We start from the raw sequence: 15,677 nt of genomic DNA, 5'->3' as shown, positions 1-15,677 counted from the left end.
TTATAAAATTAATTTCTGAGTGTTCCTGTGAAATACAATTCAAGAAGGGGTAAGCTTAGCTAGTGCAAATCATATATTTTTGGGTCTATTCTGGAGGGTTTTCCAGATACTCCAGTTGCTACTTATGACTGAATCCTAGTTATAGCCAAGTACATAATCTTATAGTGCTCGCAACCTCAAATTCCAGAGGTGAGTGACATACATACCATTTACACTTGGTAAAAGGGCCAGAATGGTATAAAGGGGCCCTAAAGGCCCCATTGCTGTCCAGGAGAGAATTCCCTGGCACAAGTACTATGGAAGACAGTTATAAGGCCCAGCAGAGAATCTCACCCCAGATACCGAATACCTTTGCTAAGCAAATGTGGGTAACACTAGTAGGCTACTGAACAGTTCTTGGGAGTTCTCTAATCAGTTTATACTGTGTTCCCTTCGCTATTCTAGTAGGACAGAGAATACTCTATTTTTTAATTTAAATTATACAAATTTTTACGCGAGTGGAAATAAAAAACTTAAACCCAAATATTTTAACTTAACCTAGCTATATACAGCAATTGTTATAATTAAAATATCCATAAAATCCATTACATTTTTCCTAAACAAAAGTGCTCTGCAACTCTACCAATGACTCTGAAATGTGTATATTAGACCTGAACAGCCAGAAACTTTACAGTAACCGGTACGCTGTGAAAGCAGTTCCCACTCCCCTTCCAAAAAACCCAACCCACAAAAATCCTCCACATAAATAAATATTCCACTTCAATAATTTATAAATTACTTTGATTTAAAAAATGAAACCTTCCAGGCAGCTTGACGGCAACTGGTCTATCTTTTTCTGTCTTTCTTTCTTTCTTTCTTTCTTTCTTTTTTTTTTTAAATGTGAGAATATTGAAACAGCTGAGACTGGTTTTGTATAGGGATAATGATTGGGTAGGAAACCTCCAAGGAAAACTGAAGTGCTGAATTAAAACCACTCAATGGTAATTAGTGGGAGTACTTTTACCTCTGAGTCAGTGGTGAGTCAATGCTCCAGCCTACTGGTAGGGGGCACTATAGGAAGAAGATGCAGTCTTTTCAATTAAATATTAAATCAAGTCTGAGGCCATTTGTGCTGGCACTTTTTGCAAGAGTAGGGATATTAATTGTGGAGTGCGGCCCAAAGTCTAACTGAGAAATTAGTTTACATCCTGTCTGATTAAATTTCCCCCTCTATTTTCATTTTCTGCCCTAAACTGGTATGTTATGTTGCTGTGTCCTGTTAAATGTCTCCTGTCCTTGCCCTGGAGATGCTGGCTTTTGTGGTTGGTGAACAGATCCATGCTTATATACTTTTCTAATGCCTGGGGAGCACTTTGGCATCTCTTGATAAATGTTGGTCATTATATTAAACCCTGAAAAAATCCCTTCTGTACATTTAGATAAACTAGTTTTTCTGCAAAGGTTTAGTTAAATACTTCATACAAAATACTGTGTATCTTATTTAAGGATTTGCCAGCAGGTGCATGATAATTCCCAAATATTTGGATTTTATACGCCAGCTCTTTTTGTTCAGCTAAACATTTTCCCATGTTGTCACACCTGAGGCAAAGGTTATAGAAAATTATAAAACGTTCAGGTTACTGACACTTTCTTCTTACATCTTTTAGACCTGTGGTGTCCATCCAGTTCTGAAGTAGTAGGCACTATAGCAAAATAGCCACATGGCTACATGTGGCTTGCGGCTAGCATGTTGGACATCACGGCTTTAGACCTCACTTCTGCTACACTTACTACACTTAGTTGAGGGTCAGGTCTCAGTTCTAGGTAATGACTCTTGTATTACTTCATTTGAATCCAGTATTGACTGGTAGTAAACAAAAATTGGTACCATGTAATGGATGTTTGGTAGAGAACATAAAACAAGATGGTGGTTTCAGACAAGGGGTCAAAATCACTGGGGAAATATCATTGTAGTAGATACTTTTGTTGGCTAACCTGGCAGGGAGATCTAGTTTGTTCCCAGCCGCCCAGCTTTTTGAAGTGCATTCTTTCTGCGTACGGTTGAGAATGAAACATCATTATGCGCAAGATTGTTTTGCTGCTGTTCATGTTGCTTCTGTTCTCTGCATGGATTCAATTCTAATGTTGTCAAGTATAGACTTATTTAATATTTTTTTAACAAGGAGTTAGTCCTCAAGGCCAGTGTAATGCTTTCTCAGTTTGAAATAAGTATTTATATTTGCTGAGTTTTCCAAGTTTGGAAATAGCAGCTGAGGCTATGTAGTAGTTAATTTTTCAAAATGACTTTGGTGTATTGCATTAGCAAATTATCAGACTCAAGTAAATTTGATTCATTTATGTATTTATTATACATGAATACATCACTGAAGGACTATACATTTTCGTCCTCCCTTCTTATTTCCCTCACCACAGAATGTGTTAAAATAACAGCTAATTGAAAAGATTCTGTAGAAATATTTTGTTGATGAAAAACTGCTTTTTGACAAAATGGAAAGTTTTGCAGAATAAAATGGAGTTTTCATCTAAAAGTTTGGGTCATCATCAGAAAAACTGGAAATAGAAATCTGTTTTTTAAAATGGAAACTAGGAAAATATAGGTGGAAATAAAAAAAAATCATCAAAAAAATTGCAGGAGGAGAGAAAAAATTCCCAACAAGATCTAATTAAAACGCACCAAAACATGAACATTCAACCTGAGCCCCACAGTATAGCTCTATATTTGGTGGTAAATCTTACACATACAGAAATACTTGGGAACTATAGGGTAAGATGAGAATGACAATGCAACTAGAACACAAAATTTCCTGGCAAATAGAATCTCTTATACCATGAAACAAAAATGTCTAAATAGTTATATAGTCCTGTAGCTAGATCAGTGTTTCTCAAAGTGGTCCACGAAACCACTTTGATAAATCTGTTAACTGGTCATGCTGGTTTGTTTACTTACCAGCACCGTGGATGCAGAGCCTCGCGGCTCCTATTGGCTGCAGGTTATGCTCTCAGGCTAAGGCTACACTGCCGTTTTTTTGCGGTCGAGGATATGCAAATTGCGCTCGCATTTGCATATCTTCATCCAATTCTTTTTGCGGAAGAGGTTTTGCCGATAAAGAACCCTGTGTAGATGGGACCATTTGTTGGAAAACCCCCTTTTTTTGCAAAATCCTTTAAACCTTGATTTTTGAGTAATAAAGGATCTTGCAAAAGAGGGCTTCTTTTCTGTCAAATGGCCCCGTCTTTTTATGGGCAAAACCTCTTCTGCAAAACAAATTGGAAGAAGATATGCAAATGTGAGCACGATTTGCATATCCTCCTCTACAAAAAAACAGCAGTGTAGCCGTAGCCCCACAAAAGGCAGCCTCAGATAGTGCCCTTACTCTTCACCTTCACCAGATGCTGGATACCTGGAAAGGCCCTCTTTTCACTTGGTATACCTTGACCAATATAATGTATTGCTTGTGCTTACTTCTAAAATGAGAGTATAACTGGGGCTTTGTGAGACTGCAGCAAAATTTGAAATATTTTACATTTGTTTTCATTTTTGTGTGTGTAACTGATCCAGTTTCACCCCCAGATCTCTGATAAGCTGAGAATTTCCCTCCTTTTCCATCAAATATGGTTTTACTTCTAAGCAAACTAAGATAGACAATTAAAAAACAACAAAAATGTCTCTACAATTTTAACATGACAGATTTCAAAATTTAGTTGTGCTGAAGAGCAGTTTTAATATGGAAATACTCAAAATATCGATGTGTTGTATGCATCGGTGCAATATCTGCTATTTTGTAGTGCTGAGGCTGCCACATGGCCTGGAACAAAACTAAGAGAAAAAAAAAGTTTTATGTTCATGATCCTATTGAAACGTACTGTACTTCTTTTTTTTCTACCACTGCTGGATTGACGATAAGTATGGTTTAAGACAGACTGGGGGTGTGAAAATTGAAAATGAGGACATTCTTCATTTGAAAAAAGGGGAGGAGTAGGAGAAGGTGTCTTATCTGGTTATATCTATGTCTAGTGAAAATCCTAGTGAAAATAGGCTGTTATAATAACATAAGCTAACAGGTAGATATAATCCACAGCCTCTCCTATTGTATTTAACTCAACCTGCTAATTTTATTAAAATTAAACTTCCTTGTCTTCACTAGAATTTTAACCTGAGCTAGAGGATTCCCCATTTTGCATTTTGTTTTTCTAAAGTGAGGACTTGCCCAAAATGTGAAATACTAAACTGCCATTAACTTCCTCAGGATTTCTCCCAAATGTTCTTCAGCTGGTTGGCTATGTCTAGACTGCAAGCCTCTTTCGAAAGAGGCTTTTTCGAAAGATACTTTTGAAAAAGCCTCTTTCGAAAAAGAGCATCTAGACTGCAAGCGGAACTTTCGAAAAAGCAAGCCGCTTTTTCGAAAGGCAGTCTGGATGCTCTCTTTTGAAAAACCCCTGTTTGTATTCAAGAACGCCTTTTTTCGAAAGAGCACTTTCGAAAAAAGGCGTTCTTCCTCGTAAAATGAGGTTTACCACCGTCGAAAGAAAAGCCGCGTTCTTTCGATTTAATTTCGAAAGAACGTGGCTGCAGTCTAGACGCAGGTGAAGTTTTTTCGGAAAAAGGCTACTTTTTCGGAAAAAAACCCTGAGTCTGGACACAGCCGCTGGGACTGCCTGTCACAGCACTAGGGCTCTGGCTTAAGCAACCATTGTTTCACAGTATGTCACACTCGTTCCTTTGGATATCCCCGATGTTACAATATTTTAGATCCTGATTTAGCAATATACATAAGCTTATGCTTAACTTTTAGGCAGATAAATTGTCAGTCAGTGTCAAGGGGCTTACTCTCCTGTTTAAAGTTAGGCATGGATTTAAAATACCTCTATGAACTGGGGCTTTAGTTTTTTTAGACACATACAATGTGAGATGCATCTTCCCCCCATAAAAGTGGTAGCTCCAGGAGTACAACATGTAAGAGAAGTTGAACCAAGAGTTATCCTACATAGAGTTCAATACTAACCCGCTATGCCCACAAATGTCACAAAGTAGCAGTTCGTCAGCTAACGAAGTATCTTAACTAAAGTAAATAAAAATGCAAAGATATTAGAATGTGGCTATCTTAAAAGTTTGTATTGGGATTCTTTTCCTGGAGATCTTTTGTATTTTTAAATTGCCTTTCTTTTACTGATTTTTTTAAAATGTTGCCATGGTGGTTTCTCATGTTCTACTGTTGCTGCTGTCTCATAAAACTCTCCACAAGTCTCAAGGGAAACATTCTCATTAAGGTCACAATGGTAAAAGAAAGCTTTATGGGGAAGTCGGCAAGCACTTCTAATGACTAGGTTTTTTTTTTTAAAGGCCATTTCTCTCTTCTACTGGTCCTTTAAGCTAAAATAAGACGGGATATTTTAAAGTACCACTCCCTGACTTCAAGTCATTCAGAGTGCTGTAATGTGATATATAAAACATCCAAATCACAAAAGCAGCCTCCTCCAAAAGAGAATTAGGGAGTACAGAAGCCTTGTCTAAACAAAAATAGTTACACTACTTTGACTAAATTATTGTGGATTTATGTATATGTGTTAAGGGGCCGAATTATCTCTCCCAGGGTATGTCTACACTACAGAGGGTTTTTTTTCAGAAAAATGGCTGGTTTTCCGAAAAAACTTGATTCACGTCCACACTGCAATCACATTCTTTTGAAAAAAAAATCAAAAGAACAGAGGGGTTTTTCTTGACATTGGTAAACTTCTTTCTATGAAGAAGCATTTTTCCAAAAGAGCTCTTTCAGAAAACAGTGTGTGTGTGGATGGGGAAGAGGGAGTTCTTTTGAAAGAAGAGGAAAGAAGAAACAGTGCATATGCCCTGGTGGCCACTCCATCCATAGTAATCACAGCTTAAATGCGAGATAGTCAGTGTGGGTGCTATCTTTTGAAAAAGCAGATTGCTTTTTTGATGCATTTTTCTGTGTGGATGCTGTCTTTTGGAAGAAGTTTTTTCAGAAGATTTCTTCCTGAAAAGCTTCTTCCGAAAGAAGCCTGCAGTCTAGACATAGCCCCATTCTCTGGCCACTACAGTGACTGCTTACTTGCAAAAATAATATTGGGAAAGCCTGTGTATATTTTTAGTCTAATTCAGGAACTGGTAATCAAGAGGAGGCCAGCAAAACGTGCACCCCCAGCGTTCAGCAAAGCACCAGGGAATAAGATCCTCCGGAAAAGGGCGCTTTTTCCGGAGGATCGGGGCCAGTTTTAGAAAAGCCGGAAAAAAGCGGCGGACATTTTTATTTAAATGCCGTGGGGGATATTTAAATCCCCCGCGGATTTCCCTATTGCGATGGCTGAAATTAACATGCCCCTTCCGGAAAAGGGGCCAGTGTAGACGTAGCCCAGTAGTTGTTTCCTTCTATAATCTGGCATACCTACTTAGAAATAGATGTGCCCCTTGTGTTCTCCACGACTGTGGCTCCATCTTGTTAAAACACAGCTATTGTTATCATTGCAAGGTTGTGTTATCATTGACTCTGCGAATTTGTACTTGTTAGCTAGGAGAACAAACAAAATCCAGCTGTTGATTGATAGCTGGCAAATAAAGAATAAAAACTGGCATCTCCTTGGTTTAAACGTCTATGATAGACGAATTATCTCTCCCAGGGTATGTCTACACTACAGAGGTTTTTTTTTTTCAGAAAAATGGCTGGTTTTCCGAAAAAACTTGATTCACGTCCACACTGCAATCACATTCTTTTGAAAAAAAAATCAAAAGAACAGAGGGGTTTAGAGATGTTTCCGTCCCCACAACTATTGCCATCTTAAGTACTGTGTGGCTAGAACTATGCTCATAGGTGATGGTTTTTAGTAAGAACTTTTACAAGCTACCAGTGTGGAAAGGGCAATTCTGTGATATTACCTCCTTTTAAAATAGCATGCCCCAAAATGAGCAAAAATCTGGTGGTCGATGTACTTTTTAGGTTATGATGATGAGCAATACTTAAGCATCAATGGGCAACCTAGGCTAGTGAGTGGGCCTCATGAATGGTCCTTCGTCATCTCAGTGGCCTGCAAAATTGTCATAACCAGGATGGTCTCCTGAGATAGGGTTGTTTTGCTAACATTGCTTGCATGCCTAGAATTTGTGGGATGCACCGACTGAACTGTAGCAGTTTTTTGGTTGGATGCGGAGGGAGTGTGTACAATCAGCACACACCTTAATTCACATGTTCTTGCTTTACATGTATGTCACTTTAATAATACTGGTAGGAAAAACACCCTACCTGCTCAGAAACCAGTGGAATCTGGCAACCATGCATATGGGCAACAGTAAACAAAATGTCTCTTGGCCACAGATAATAGCATGATAGGCTGCATGAGGCCATCGGGCTGCAGGTCGCCTCCCACTGACTTAAAGGCATCGGGACAGTGCATGCATATATGTCTGATAGATGACTGAAATATACATGCATATGGTAGACCAAGGACTGCTCCTTCTCGCATTGAAATCAATTTAAATTTTTATTGACAAGAGAAAGAGAAATTTAAAAATGGGCTGCACATTTTAAAAAGGTGGTCTCAACCTGGCCTCCAGTTTTTCAGGTGGAAATTTCATCATCCATCTGCCAGATTTTTGGGTGAAATCATGGAGGTATAGATGGTTAAATGCTGTGTTTAACACTGCAGTGAGTTGTACCCACAAAATGAGAGACTGGTTTAAAAAAGGATTTAAAAAAACTAGATCCTTTACATGAAAGTTTATTTTAAAAAATAGTGCCTTTTTATAAAGAGAATGTTTTGATTTTGGATCATGAAAAGCAGAGTAAAAACAGCGGTTCCCTATAAAGAGAAAGCTGATCTGTGAATGGTAAAAGTCAAAAACTTATCAGAGTATATAAGAAGTACAACTTTGACTAGTCTTTAACAGTCATTAATTATATCTTGTGGAGATCATCTATGAAGAATATTACATTTTTTGGAACAGGAAAACCAGTCACTAACCTTGTATTGGTTAAGAATTACACTCTAATAAGAATATAGTGATGAAATGAGATAAATTAATTATTCTATGTTGGGTCTTAGAAGGTTAATATGTTTAGTATATTTGTTTCTCATCTTTGTACACATACACTGAAATGTGAAAATATAGCTCCATAAATGTTTACAGTAACTACGAACATCTATGCTAGGTGCATACTTAACCACAAATTGCTATGTACGCAGAGACTGTGCATGAGCATACATCAAACCAAATATCTATCCGTGCTCTAATGTATTCCTCCACATGACCATATCCAATACATGAACTTATTATTCCATTAGTACCCAAACCACAACCGTTTCCAATATCCAGCTGTGAAAATGCAAATAGCTACACACTTTGTTTTATTAAGGATCGACCATTGGGGGTCATTGGTTAAAGGCTGAACATCATTAGAGGGATTAAACAAACAAACAAACAGCTGTTGTCATGTATCTTGAAAAGCTTCTGTTGTATCAATGCAATTTTTATCTATGGTGATGATGTTGTCATGGGAACATATTCAGAGGGGAATTAAATGATGTCAGGAAAAGTGTAAATGATGCAAACAAAACTCATTTGAAATGTTAATCACCACCCTCTTCCCACCCCAAAGTACAGTTCAATTTGATCTGATTTCGGAGGGAGGGGGAAATATGACACTTTTGTCTAATAAGAAGTAGCTTACATTGTTGTACCAAAGTGAGTATGAGTCAGTGAGTTAATCTGCATTGGCAGCATTTGCACTGGGGACCATCTGCAGCCCTGCTTGTCTGAGCATCAGTAATATTCCTCTGTGAATATCTCATCTTGATGGTCAGGGGAGGCAGCAGCCTCTTTAAAGAGTTCCATAAATGCTTATAATTGCTGCATTAAAGTTCAGTTTATTATTTTCTCCAGGTGCAGGTATGTGGATGATATGAAACCCCACTGCATTTACATACAAATTGAAGATTTTTATTAATCAGCCCAGTAACAGGAATCAAACGGCAACACTCCATCAGGTCCTTAAATACATTTGGTGACATTTTTACCATGCATTAGCATGATAGGGCAAGCAGAATATAATGTACCAATGATTGCTTTTCCATTGAAAGCACAAACGGTTTCATTTTTCCTGTCATCTCAAATAAGTGTTAAAGAGGGTTTGGAGGCTATTGTGTACGTTCCGTATGCTAGGGACTTACAAACACTGATGGCCACATTAAATAACCATTAGTGGCTCGGCTTAGATCATTGCAACATCCCTCCTCTTCAGAATTTATTCTTTGATTTAAAGTGAAAGCAATCTGTGACTGCTTTCATAAAGTCCTTCGGCTCCCTCCATTTTTTCCCCCTCAAACAAAATGCATTACAACAGTAATTTTATGACTGTTAAGATAACTGCCGTTAACAAGCACTTAATTAAAATGTACAATAAATAGCAGGCTGCGGTCTTATCTCCTCTCATGAGCTCCCAGCAGCCTGAGACTCCAATGCACAGCCCTGCTGTTCCTTGGCTTGTTTGCAGATTAATTGCTTTTCTGTCTGGCAAAAGCCGCTTCTCCTTCAGCCAGATCGTAAATGACCAGATAGGGACTTTATCAATCAAGCTACTACTTTCTGTGATCACTTCCATTCAACACCTTCTGAATTTCGCATTGAGAGGAACAGAAGTTATAGAGATAGGATTTAACATCTTAGTTTTGTGTGCAAGGAATTTACGATAGTCCTGTCACCATTTGACACTGTTAATCTTTACATACAATACCCTTGGAGCAAGGCTGTTTTTTTGTTCCTACACTGGAACTATCCCTTGTAAGGGCTGTGAAGAATACATATGAAACACAACCGAGATGCTCCCCATAGCACAAGGTTACATCTATTTCATGGTCTGAATGCACTTGCTGATGTGCCTCAGCATCTCTCTCTAACTGTGGATCCCCATCGTTTTCTACAGCTAACTGCTGGTTCAATTAATACCGCCTTTTATTGGGTGTGTTCACCATTTGCATTGGGGTAGCCTTCTAGCAGTCAGAATCAGGGCCCCATTGTGCTAGGTGCTGTACACGTGTAAAGAAAAGCCCATCCCTGTCCCAAAGAGGCATTGTAAAATCTAAATTAACAATTTAATTTAGGTTTTATGGGAGGTGAAGTAACTGACTTAGATTTGGAAAGTGCAATGATTTGCAGACAGATTGACTTCTGAACTAAATAATACCATAGTCACAATACTAATTATAATATATTATTATTCATTACCAAGAATACGCGTGACTTACCAATGCAAACACAAACTTATCATGTACATCCAAATGTAAACCATTCTTTGAAAGGGATTTCTGAAACTTCAGTAAGGTATGCTGTCTTCATATTACCTGCTCAGACTAGAAACAAATCTCTCACATTTATCTCACAGGCTAAGCATAGGGAACGGCTTCCATTTGGAGTTTTAAACGTGCATGGTGTCGTAACTTTGAAAATAATGCTGTATCAGCACCAAGGTAGGTTCCTGAATACATATGAAGCTTCAGTGTTACACATAATTTGTGTAGTTGCTTCAGTGTCATCACTAAGGTTAATCTCTTGCCTCCCCTCTTCTCCACCAACCAATCAACCAAAAAATAGCCCACAACACACTGTTTGAAGGCAACAACACAGAGATCATGTACACTTCTCCCCACCTCCTCACTAACAAAGCCTAAGGACTTTTCTCAAGAAAAATCTTATGCTTAAGAAAAACAGCATGCAGGCCTCTCCCTAACAACAGTGTAAATTTATGTTAACAACCCCTATGGCCATTTGCAGCAACCTTGCAAAAGATCTTTTCCCATCTGATATCCTCTGAGGGGTTTGCTCAGAGCCTCATTCTCAAAACACATCACATAGAGCTAATTATAAGCAAATTAAAAGGCAAGAAGTACTTAGCAGGACAAACCAGCCAGCTCCATCAGCAGCCTGGCTCAAAAACAGCCCCAGAGTAGATCCACAAAGACTTTGGCAGATGCATAGTGTTCATATGAGTGATGCACACGTTTCCACTGAAGAATAAACCCCGAGATGATGGAGACATGATTCAAGTGCAGAAATGAAGGATGCCACAGACATCCTTCATTTCAGACATCCTTCATTTTTTTTTTAATTGTATCCTTTGGTATATATGGTTGTGATTACTTTCTTCCACTATTTGATCTGAGGAAGTGGGTCTGGCCCACGAAAGCTCATCATCTAATAAACCATCTTGTTAGTCTTTAAAGTGCTACATTGTCCTGCATTTTGCTTCAACAGACAAAAGATTGCCTGAGAGATCCCAAAGCTGCTCAAGGAGAACATACTCCAGAGCATGGCATCTTCTAAGCTATTTGTCATGGTTACAACATGGCAACTGCCTAAATAAACAAACAAACAAGCAAGCACACAAGATAAAGATAAAAATAATCATCTAACACAAGAGCATACAATCCTCTCAATATAGTGAAATGAGACACATGCTGAATTGGTAAGGGAAGCCAATGCTGAATAGTCCCAATGTATCATGTGTATGCATGGACATTTGCTGCTGTAATGTGGTTATGACAGAGAAATATTATTATCAAGGAGGGGATAGAATAGATTCAGAATAGGGTTTGCATTGCATATTTGTAACAATCCTATTCACAAAATGTTTATTTTAAAGATGGAGGCATACAACAGAAATACCACAATATTTTGTATGGTTGACATTTTTTTTAATTAAATGCAAGCCAATTCTGAACCAGGCTTATCAGCAATTGCTTAAGACCTTATATTCTCCTAAGAATGTCAAATTCTGACTTATTGGGACTTTCTGCCATCTATTTACATTTCTGTGGAGACAGAAATTGCATACCTGCTGTCCATGGAAAGACTTATGCTTAAATTTAAGTCTGCGCTATCTGACTGCGAGCTCAACAGGTGTTTCTATATCATGGCATGTAGCATTGCACTATATTATGTGTGTATATTTTATTTTAAATAGGATTTACAAAGTGATTTTGAAGCAACACCGATAAAAGATATTTCCAGCATCGCCTATGTTAATTGAACCTTGCAAGAGTCTATTCACCCATTCAGCTTGGTGGAGTGGTATTTTTTGGGGTGAGTGTATGTTGTGCCTGGCCTGTTCATATTTTTTACTTGATTAATTTATGTATAATAAGTATTTCAACTCCATCTACTCTGCTGCAAACTGGATCTAATTTCTATAGCAAGATCCCTGAATTCTGTGGCACTTTAGAGGGGAACACTAGAAATTCAGGGAAGTTTTTTAATGTGTCACATTTATGAACATGTTGATGTTGCATAGCTATAGCATAGAAGTTATGCTGGGGAAAGTTGGAGGTTTTGGCAACTGAGCAAAGGACAATTAAGAATTTTGGCTGTTGGAGAGACATGAGAGAGGCAGTTTAGGATTGGGGTATATGCACATCAACTAATTGCAGCTGCTGCAACGATGCGAAGCACTGAAATAGTTAATGTTGATACTGAATTTGTTGTCTTTAGGTTTCAACAACACAATGAAAGGAATGAGATCATTCACATCTCACTGACACCGTTTGCAACTTATTTACATTTTCAAGATTATTTTCACACCCCTGGTGAGTGAAAACGTTTAAAAAAGATACTGGAGTGCAACTCTGCAGCAAGACATGGGCAAAGGACTGGATTCTGTGGCAAAGTGATACATTACATGATATAGTTGTTTGCAATGTGTAAAATAGATAGTATGGTGATGACAGTTCTTCTAGCTCTACAAAGCATAGCTGCACTGTTGTACAACCTCCAAGTATGTATTCAGAACCCATACTCAGCTCTGCTAATGGTATTGTGGAGAACCAAAAATATCTTTTTTTAGTGCAACCAGTGTTGAGCATTTCATTTCCTTAAAAAGAAATCTGGAAAAATTCCCAGACTATATATCTGTGTCTCTCACTTTGGAGGATATGACTGAACTAGGAGACCATGAATAAGATTAATAATTGGACCTCTCCTTTTTCTTATTTTAACTCTCCTCATGTTCCTGAGTCTTTCCCCTCCATCATTGTACTACAGGGGTTTAAAATGTTAAGGAAATATAAATTAGTATGCATGTCTGTATGTACTTGGCTCCATACCATACGGTCACTTGTAGTTACTGTTTTTACACACTTGTGCACTTTCAAATTGTTGGCAGGCAAAGCAGAAACATTAAATTACTGTAGTATGAAAAAGATTATTCCTTTAGCATTTAGAATCCAGGAGAATCCAGGAAGTATTTGAAACCTTGATGGTGAATCTGTCTTCCTGCAAATGTTGGACTAAATAAGATTGGCAAAGTTCAGAAATGCAATTTTATGATTTCCAACATGAACCTTTTAGAGAATCACTTGTTACTAGTAATTTTTTATTTCCTAGTGAACAACAGTCCAGATGACTGTTCGTACTCCATTGCCTTTAGAACCTTTATTTCAGTGAAACATTTAAGTATGTGCTTATGTGCTCTATAGAATTAGGTTGGACGATTGAATCTGAGCCAAAGACTTGAATTTCCAACACTTTTTTAAACATTTTGAACTTGGACTGGGAACTACAGTTTATAGATTATTTCTGTTTTTATAATGGCTTGAACCAGAGTATTTAGAGACCCATTGTACATCTTTGAGAGTTTCGGGGACCCAAACTGTGAATCAGAACACTAATGGAGTGGGCTTTGTGTGATCACGTTCTAGATCTATTTCTGAGTTTGGTGGGTTGTCCCTGCCTCTTGCAACCTTAAGAAGTTTAAGGGTTACCCATACGGGGCTTATGTCACCTCTACTGGGTTTTTCCCTGCTGGAAATCTTTGTTACACATCACCCATATGTTTTACTCTTGGTCAGAAGGCCACTTCTTCAATGAATTGCTATGCTTTATGGTTCACTTCAGAGCTCTGACTGATGAGTAATCGAGGGGCATGTTTTGGAATTCCAAGAGATGCAAAACCATTAGATCCATTTGGAGATTTGAAAAGGTCACATAACCTAAGAACTTATGAGGGTTTTTTTTTTTTTACTGGCAGAAGAACATTTTACTTCTGGTTAAATTCAAGTGATTAAAACAAATTGTTTTCTGTTTCAAAAAGAACCAGATAACCCAAGCTCAAGTGCTACATAGTAGGAATGGTCTGTACAGACTAAAAACCATCATGCTGAGCTGGCTCTCTAAACCTATATTCAATATTATTGGAGGCTTGCTTAGCTTTCTATCCTTTATTATTTTAATTACCTCTGTACCTTTGTTCTGGTTAAGGGCAGAAGCTGAAGGCTGACACACCACATGAAAGGCTGGCAAAAAGCAGGAAGTAATGGGAACCCTCATAGGAAAACACACCCTTCTGAGAGTCACAGACCAATTTTGCAGACCAATGAGGTACAGATAAGTATCCGTATTTTTAAGCGTTTATTCAAACCTTTAAACCTTTTGAAGCTTGCCCGTCTCTGGCAATGATCCTTCACTTCTCCATGAGAAATATATATATATATATATATATATATATATATATATATATATATATATATATTTTCATATGGACTAATAAGGATCTATTTTTTTTTACTTTTATCTTTATAATTGACTGGAAGATTTATCAGGCATTGCTTGCTCCTTCAGCAGGGACTTGGGGATGAAGGGGTCTCAGGGAAGGGGCCTTGGGTGTGGGAGGGGCAGGAGTGAGGGTTTGAGAGTGTGAGGGGGCTCAGGGCAAGTGACTGTATGTGCAGGGGAGTGCAGGACTCAGGGTTGGTTAAGGAGGGACTGAGGGCAAGGGGCAGAGGTTTTGAGGGGTGCAGGAGCCACCAGGGACAGGGGCTATGTTGCCTGGGTGGTGGTTCCCCAGGACTGGCCACAGTGGGGGTCGTGCTTCCTAGGCAGCAGTTCTCTGGGGTTGGCCACAGTGGGGGTCATTTCCCAGGCAGCAGCTCCCTGGATTTGGCCACAGAGGGGCCATACTTCTTGGGTGGCAGCTCCTTGGGGCTGGCTGCAGTGGGGACCAAGTGGCAGCTCCCTGGTATTGGCCGCAGCGGGGACTGCACTGGCTAGGGGTGGGTGGGAAGCTTACTTCTCCTGCTCCCTACTGCCCCAATAGTTCTGGTCCTCATCTCTAGACCCTTGCTGCCCCCTCCCGTCCTGTGGTCATTAGACAGAATAACTGTCCCTGCTAGCAGTGGCCTCCTTTTCTGTGTTATGAAAAACAAGTGCTTTCCAGACATTGTCCTGGAACAACCAAACCCTGACTTTGCTTTCAGTTATGATAAGAAGAAACTTCACATGAAATTGGATCATCTTAGCTCTTACCATTTAGAAGGAGTGTTTGAGCAAACGAACAGATGGAAGGACAGACTCGCTCGCTCGCTCGCTCACATACACACTCTCTTAAAAATACAGTAGATTGACCCAAAACATAACACTAGTAGCTTCACAATGGGGGCTTTTAAGGAGAATTCAAGATATAAGCATTGCTGATGATTACTGCTCAAAATAATTTGCGCCTAAATAACTTGAAACACAGCTCCCTCCTCATGTGGTAAAGCTGCTATGTGGAGAGCAGCAGGGTATTTCAACATACAAGAGAGAGTGTTGCCAGCAGGGCATTTTCCATGTGGGCCCATCCACTACAGTATGCCTCCCTCTCTCCCCTTTAGTCCACCAAATCTCACATTTGTTAAACCTA

The 15,677-nt window shown here is 38.8% G+C and overlaps 1 long non-coding RNA gene across 2 annotated transcripts in view; it reads left to right on the top strand.

Annotated features, from left to right (window-relative positions):
• Positions 1-14,378, top strand: part of LOC112545477 (uncharacterized) — a 48,059-nt gene extending 33,681 nt beyond the window's left edge. For both annotated transcript variants that reach the window (XR_012906743.2, XR_016350497.1), the window contains exons 2-4: positions 11,970-12,088; positions 12,494-12,588; positions 14,258-14,378. This is a non-coding gene — a long non-coding RNA (uncharacterized LOC112545477). The remainder of the gene's footprint in view (positions 1-11,969; positions 12,089-12,493; positions 12,589-14,257) is intronic.
• The last annotated feature ends 1,299 nt before the right edge of the window (positions 14,379-15,677 follow it).

The sequence above is a fragment of the Pelodiscus sinensis genome, chromosome 12 (genome assembly GCF_052426305.1).
Source record: "Pelodiscus sinensis isolate ZL-2025 chromosome 12, ASM5242630v1, whole genome shotgun sequence".
Taxonomy (NCBI): Eukaryota; Metazoa; Chordata; order Testudines; family Trionychidae; genus Pelodiscus; species Pelodiscus sinensis.
The sequence above is the reverse complement of the archived record's forward strand: the minus strand, read 5'-3'. Positions and strand labels throughout refer to the sequence as shown.